The sequence below is a fragment of the Macaca mulatta genome, chromosome 5 (assembly GCF_049350105.2).
Source record: "Macaca mulatta isolate MMU2019108-1 chromosome 5, T2T-MMU8v2.0, whole genome shotgun sequence".
Lineage (NCBI taxonomy): Eukaryota > Metazoa > Chordata > Mammalia > Primates > Cercopithecidae > Macaca > Macaca mulatta.
This window is the reverse complement of record NC_133410.1, coordinates 82,151,066-82,157,065: the sequence shown is the minus strand read 5'-3', so window position 1 is coordinate 82,157,065 and position 6,000 is coordinate 82,151,066. Positions and strand designations below refer to the sequence as shown.

The window sequence follows — 6,000 nt, the reverse complement described above, 5'->3', positions numbered from 1 at the left end:
CTCAGGGAAAAACTGGAAAGAAGCTTTCTGAGAAACTGCTTAGTGACGTGTTACTTCCACTCACAGAGTTACATCCGTATTTCGGGAATCTGTTTGCTAGACTTATTTCTGTGGAATCTGAGAACTTATATTTCGGATCCCTTTGAAGACTATAGGGCCAAAGGGAATGTCCTCCGATAACAAAGAGAAAGAAGCTTTCTGAGAGATTTCTTTTTGTTCTGTGAAATCATCTCACAGAGTTACAGCTGTACCCTAAAGAAGCCTTTCGCTAAGCCTGTTCTTGTGGAATTGGCAAAGTGATATTTCGATGCCCAAAGAGGGCTCCGGTGAAAAAGGAAATATCCTAAGATGAAATCTGGAAAAAAGCTTTCTGAGAAACTGCTTAGTGTTCTGGGAAATCATCTCACAGAGTTACAGCTTTCCCCTCAAGAAGCCGTTCGGTAAGCCTATTCTTGTGGAATTGGCAAAGAGATATTTGGAAGCCCTTGGAGGGCTATGGTCAAAAAGAAAATATCCTCAGAGAAAAACTGGAAAGAAGCTTTCTGAGAAACTGCTTAGTGATGTGTGAGTTCCACTGACAGAGTTACATCGATATTTCGTGAATCTGTTTGCTAGACTTATTTCTGTGGAATCTGAGAACTGATATTTCGGATCCCTTTGAAGACTATAGGGCCAAAGGAAATGTCCTCCGATAAGAAAGAGAAAGAAGCTTTCTGAGAAACTTCTTTGTGTTCTGTGAAATCATCTCACAGAGTCACAGCTTTCCCCTCAAGAATCCTTTCTCTAAGCCTGTTCTTGTGGTGGCAAAGTGATGTTTCGATGCCCGTGGAGGAGTACGGTGAAAATGGAAATATCCTCAGATGAAATATGGAAAGAAGCTTTCTGAGAAACTGTTTCGTTTTACGTTAATTCATTTCACAGAGTTACAGCTTTCCAATCAAGAAGCCATTCTCCAAGCCTGTTCTTGTGGAATTGGCAAAGTGATATTTGGAAGCCCATAGAAGGCTAAGGTGAAAAAGAAAATATCCTCAGAGAAAAACTGGAAAGAAGTTTCCAGAGAAACTGCTTAGTGATGTGTTACGTCCACTCACAGACTTACATCCGTATTTCGAGGATCTGCTTGCTAGACTTATTTCTTTGGAATCTGAGAACTTATATTTAGGATCCCTTTGAAGACTATAGGGCCAAAGGAAATGTCCTCCGATAACAAAGAGAAGGAAGCTTTCTGAGAAATTTTTTTTTGTTCTCTGAAATCATCTCACAGAGTTACAGCTTGCCCCTCAAGAAGCCTTTCGCTAATCCTGTTCTTGTGGAATTGGCAAAGTGATATTTGGAAGCACATAGAGGGCTACGGTGGAAAATGAAATATTCTCTGATGAAAACTCGAAAGAAGCTTTCTGAGAAACTGCTTAGTGTTCTGTTAATTCATCTCACAGAGTTACAGATTTCCCCTCAAGAAGCAGTTCGCTAAGCCTGTTCTTGTGGAAATGGCAAAGTGATATTTGGAAGCCCATAGGGGGCTATTGTGAAAAAGAAAATATCCTCAGAGAAAAACTGGAAACAAGCTTTCTGAGAAAGTGCTTTGTGATGTGTGACCTCCACTCACAACGTCACATCTGTATTTCGTGGATCTGTTTGCTAGCCTTATTTCTTTGGAATCTGAGAAGTGATATTTCGGATCCCTTTGAAGACTACAGGGCCAAAGGAAATGTCCTCTGATAACAAAGAGAAAGAAGCTTTCTGAGAACCTTCTTTGTGTTCGGTGAAATCATCTCACAGAGTTTCAGCTTTCCCCTCAAGAAGCCTTTCACTAAGCCTGTTCTTGTTGAATTAGCAAAGTGATATTTCGATGCCCTTAGAGGGCTACGGTGAAGAAGGAAATATCCTCAGATGAAATCTGGAGAGAAGCTTTATGAGAAACTGCTTAGTGTTCTGTTAATTCACCTCACAGAGTAACAGCTTTACCCTCAAGAAGCCGATCGCTAAGCCTGTTCTTGTGGAATTGGCAAAGTGATATTTGGAAGCCCATAGAGAGCTATGGTGAGAAAGAAAACATCCTCAGAGAAAAACTGGAAAGAAACTTTCTGAGAAACTGCTTTGTGATTTGTGTCTTCCACTCATAGAATTACATCCATAATTCGTGGATCTGTTTCCTAGCCTCATTTCTGTGGAATCTGAGAACTGATATTTCGGATCCCTTTGAAGACTATACGGCCAAAGGAAATGTCCACCGATAACAAAGAGAAAGAAACTTTCTGAGAAACTTCTTTGTGTTCATTGAAACCATCTCACAGAGTTACAGCTTTCCCCTCAAGAAGCCTTTCGCTAAGCCTGTTCTTGTGGAATTGGCAACGTGATATTTCGATGCCCATAGAGGACTACGGTGAAAGAGGAAATATACTCAGATCAAATCTGGAAAGAAGCATTCTGAGAAACTGCTTAATGTTCTGTTAATTCACCTCACAGAGTTACAGCTTTCCCCTCAAGAAGCCGTTCGCTAAGCCTGTTCTTGTGGAATTGGCAAAGAGACATTTGGAAGCCCATAGAGGGCTATGGTGAAAAAGAAAATATCCTCAGAGAAAAACTGGAAAGAAGCTTTCTGAGAAACTGCTTAGTGATGTGTGACTTCCACTCACAGAGTTACATCCTTATTTCGTGGATCTGTTTGCTAGACTTTTTTCTGTGGAATCTGAGAACTGATATTTCGAATCACTTTGAAGACTATAGGGCCAAAGGAAATGTCCTCCGATACAAAAAGAAAGAAGCTTTCTGAGAAATAACTTTATGTTCTGTGAAATCATCTCACAGAGTTACAACATTCTGCTCAAGAAGCCTTTCGCTAAGCCTGTTCTTGTGGAATTGGCAAAGTGATATTTGGAAGCCCATAGAGGGCTATGCTGAAAAAGAAAATATCCTCAGAGAAAAACTGGAAAGAAGCTTTCTGATAAACTGCTTTGTGATGTGTGACTTCCACTCACAGAGTCACATCCGTATTTCGTGGAACTTTTGCTAGCCTTATTTCTGTGGAATCTGAGAACTGATATTTGGGATCCCTTTGAAGACGACGGGGCCTAAGGAAATGTCCTCTGATAACAAAGAGAAAAAACCTTTCTGAGAAACTTCTTTGTGTTCTGTGAAATCATCTCACAGAGTCACAGCATTCCCCTCAACAAGCGTTTCGCTAAGCCTGTTCTTGTGGAATTGGCAAAGTGATATTTCGACGCCCATAGAGGGCTATGGTGAAAAAGGAAATATCCTCAGATGAAATGTGGAAAGAAGCTTTCTGAGAAACTGCTTAGTGTTCGGTTAATTCATCTCACAGAGTTACATCTGTATTTCGTGGATCTCTTTGCTAGCCTTATTTCTGTGGAATCTGAGAACAGATATTTCGGATCCCATTGAAGACTATAGGGCCAAAGGAAATATCCTCCGATAACAAAGAGAAAGAAGCTTTCTGAGAAACTGCTTAGTGTACTGTTAATTCATCTCACAGAGTTACAGCTTTCCCCTCAAGAAGCCGTTCGCTAAGCCTGTTCCTCTGGAATTGGCAAAGTGATATTTGGAAGTACATAGACGGCTATGGTGAAAAAGAAAATATCCTCAGAGAAAAACTGGAAAGAAGCTTTCTGAGAAACTGCTTAGTGATGTGTGACTTCCACTCACCGAGTTACAACTGAATTTCGTGGATCTGTCTGCTAGCCTTATTTCTGTGGAATCTAAGAACTGATATTTCGGATGTCTTTAAAGTATATATAGCCAAAGGAATTGTCCTCCGATAACAAAGAGAAAGAAGCTTTCTGAGAAACTTCTTTGTGTTCTGTGAAATCATCTCACAGAATTACAGCTTTCCCCTCAAGAAGCCTTTCGCTAAGCCTGTTCTTGTGGAATTGACAAAGAGACATTTGAAAGCCCATAGAGGGCAATGGTGAAAAAAAATATCCTCAGAGAAAAACTGGAAAGAAGCTTTCTTAGAAACAGCTTTGTGATGTGTGACTTCCACTCACAGAGTTACATCTGTATTTCGTGGATCTGTTTGCTAGCCTTATTTCTGTGGAATCTGAGAACTGATATTTCGGAAACCTTTAAAGACTATGGGGTCAAAGGAAATGTCTTCCGATAACAAAGAGAAAGAAGCTTTCTGAGAAACTTCTTTTGGTTCTGTGAAATCATCTCACAGAGTTACAGCTTTCCCCTCAAGAAGCCTTTCGCTGAGCCTGTTCTTGTGGAATTGGCAAAGTGATATTTCGATGCCCTTAGAGGGCTACGTTGAAAAAGGAAATATCCTCAGATGATATCTGGAAAGAAGCTTTCTGAGAAACTGTTTGTGTTCTCTTAATTCATCTCACAGAGTTACAGCTTTCCAATCAAGAAGCCGTTCGCTAACACTGTTCATGTGGAATTGGCAAAGTGATATTTGGAAGCCCATGGAGGGCTATGGTGAAAAAGAAAATATCCTCAGAGAAAAACTGGAAAGAAGCTTTCTGAGAAACTGCTTAGTGATGTGTGACTTCCACTAACAGAGTTACATCCGTATTTCGTGGATCTGTTTGCTAGACTTATTTCTGTGGAATCTGAGAACTGATATTTCGGATCCCTTTGAAGACTATAGGGCCAAAGGAAATGTCCTCCGATAACAAAGAGAAAGAAGCTTTCTGAGAAACTTCTTTGTTTTCTGTGAAATCATCTCATAGAGTTACAGCTTTCCCCTCATGAAGCCTTTCGCTAAGCCTGTTCTTGTGGAATTGGCAAAGTGATATTTCGATGCCCTTAGAGGGCTACGGTGAAAATGGAAATATCCTCAGATGAAATCTGGAAAGAAGCTTTCTGAGAAACTGTTTAGTGTTCTGTTAATTCATCTCACAGAGTTACAGCATTCCAATCAAGAAGCCGATCGCTAAGCCTGTTCTTGTGGAATTGGCAAAGTGATATTTGGAAGCCCTTAGAAGGCTACGGTGAAAAAGAAAAAATCCTCAGAGAAAAACTGGAAAGAAGCTTTCTGATAAACTGCTTAGTGATGTGTGACTTCCACTCCAGAGTTACATCCGTATTTCATGGATCTGTTTGCTAGCCTTATTGCTGTGGAATTCTGAGAACTGATATTTCGGATTCCTTTGAAGACGAGAGGGCCTAAGGACGTGTGCTCCGATAACAAAGAGAAAGAAGCTTTCTGAGAAATTTCCTTGTGTTCTGTGAAATCATCTCACAGAGTTACAGCTTTCCCGTCAAGAAGCCTTTCGCTAAGCCTGTTCTTGTGGAATTGGCAAAGTGATATTTCCATTCCCGTAGAGATCTACGGTGAAAAAGGAAATATCCTCAGATGAAATCTGGAAAGAAGCTTTCTGAGAAACTGCTTAGTGTTGTGTTAATTGATCTCACAGAGTTACAGCTTTCGCCTCAAGAAGCCGTTCGCTAAGCCTGTTCTTGTGGAATTGGCAAAGTGATATTTGGAAGCCCATAGAGGGCTATGGTGTAAAAGAAAATATTCTCACAGAAAAACTGGAAAGAAGCTTTCTTAGAAAGAGTTTTGTGATGTGTGACTTCCACTCACAGAGTTACATCTGTATTTCGTGGATCTGTTTGCTAGCCTTATTTCTGTTGGATCTGAGAACTGATATTTCGGAAACCTTTAAAGACTATGGGGCCAAAGGAAATGTCTTCCGATAACAAAGAGAAAGAAGCTTTCTTGGAAACTTCTTTGTGTTCTGTGAAATCATCTCACAGAGTTACAACTTTCCGTTCAAGAAGCCTTTCGCTAAGCCTGTTCTTGTGGAATTGGCAAAGTGATATTTGGAAGCCCTTAGAGGGCTATGCTGAAAAAGAAAATATCCTCAGAGGAAAACTGGAAAGAAGCTTTCTGATAAACTGCTTTGTGATGTGTGACCCACTCACAGGGTCACATCCGTATTTCATGGATCTGTTTGCTAGCCTTATTTCTGTGGAATCTGAGAACTCATATTTGGGATCCCTTTGAAGACGACAGGGCCTAAGGAAATGTCCTTT

The 6,000-nt window shown here is 40.5% G+C and overlaps 1 pseudogene; it reads left to right on the top strand.

The window, feature by feature from the left end:
* The first annotated feature begins 819 nt into the window (after positions 1-819).
* The window catches only part of LOC144340950 (uncharacterized), a 42,129-nt pseudogene continuing 36,948 nt past the window's right edge, over positions 820-6,000 (top strand).